This window comes from Cebus imitator, unplaced genomic scaffold, assembly GCF_001604975.1.
Source record: "Cebus imitator isolate Cc_AM_T3 unplaced genomic scaffold, Cebus_imitator-1.0 Scaffold15, whole genome shotgun sequence".
Classification (NCBI taxonomy): domain Eukaryota; kingdom Metazoa; phylum Chordata; class Mammalia; order Primates; family Cebidae; genus Cebus; species Cebus imitator.
In genome coordinates this window covers 7,268,511-7,270,148 of record NW_016107330.1, presented here as the reverse complement: position 1 = coordinate 7,270,148, position 1,638 = coordinate 7,268,511, and positions in this window count along the sequence as shown.

Here is a 1,638-nt window from a genome sequence, read left to right as displayed (position 1 = left end):
TTAACAAAAAAAAAAATGAAGCCTGTTCCTTTACCTGCTGCAGGGGAATGTGAAGGTGCCGTTACTGAGTCCTTATCCTTGAAGGGATGGACGGGGCTCCAGAGCTAAGCAGGGTGGAGGGACCCTTGCTGGAAGGAGTTGATGAGACATGGAACTGACATCAGGCAGGGCCTGGGCCTGTTCCCAGCTTTGCGGCTTACCAGCTGGATAACCTTGGACAAGTTCCTTCACCTCTTTGCTGCTCCAGTTGCCCCTCTGTAAAATGGGATCCATAATTGTGCCTACTCCATTCACCTGGTAGGAGAATGCCTGGCACTTACTCTGAACGCTCAGTTAATGATGTTCTGTATCATCCCAGTTTCTATAGTTTTCAGTACCAGAATTCCTGAAAACCAACTTTTGGTAAGTCTTTGGATACGTTGGCAAAGCCAGGTTTGAGATTCCCCCAGCACAGATCAATGACCCCTGATCAGCTGTGAATCCAGGTAGTTCCACAAAAGACCTCAAGGGGCCTCTCACTGCAAACATGAACTTCGTAGCGCCACTGGCGTGGCTGGGATGCTGAATACACAGCAGTAACACTCATTTAAAAAGCAGTGTAGACCAGGTGCAGTGGCTCATGCCTGTAATGCCAACACTTCGGGAGGCCAAGGTGGGTGGACCATTTGAGGTCAGGAGTTCAAGACCAGCCTGGCCAACGTGGTGAAACCCCACCTCTACTAAAAATACAAAAATTAGCCAGGCATTGGTGGTGCACACCTGTAATCCCAGCTACTTGGGAGACTGAGGCAGATGAATCTCTTGAGCCTGGGAGGCACAAGTTGCAGAGACCGAGATCACACCACCGCACTCCAGTCTGGGCAACAGAGTAAGACTCCACAGATACACACACACACACACACACACAAAAAGCAATGCCAAAAAAGGGAAAAGGGGCTTGGCACAGTGGCTCACGCCTATAATCCCAGCACTTTGGGAGGCCAAGGCAGGCAGATCACAAGGTCAGGAGTTCAAGACCAGCCTGGCCAATATGGTGAAAACCCATCTCTACTGAAAATACAAAAATTAGCCACGTGTGATGGTATACGCCTGTAGTCCCAGCTACTCAGGAGGCTGAGGGAGAAGAATCACTTGAATCCCTTGAACTTGGCAGGGGAAGGTTGCAGTGAGCCAAGATCGCACCATTGCACTCCAGCCTGAGTGACAGAACAAGATTGTCTCAAAAATAATAATAATTATAGGGGGAAAGGGGGAAGTAAAAGTGGAAGCTCCTCTAAATTCATCCCCTGTTGATAGCTTATGCATTTCCTTCTACACCCTATGTTATTACAAATATGCAGCATATATAAAATTTTCCCCTTCAAAAGTAAGGTACCACAGCCAGGATCTGTGGCATGTGCCCCTAATCCCAGCTATTCAGGAGGCTGGGCTGGGAGTATCAAGTGAGCTCAAGATGTTGGGGCTATGTTTTGTCATGAGTACACCTGTGAATAACTACTGCACTCCAGCCTGGAGACACCATCCCTTAAAAAAAAAAAAAAAAAAAGATGCCGGGCGCGGTGGCTCACGCCTGTAATCTCAGCACTTTGGGAGGCCGAGGTGGGGTGGATCACGAGGTCAGGAGATCGAGACCATCCT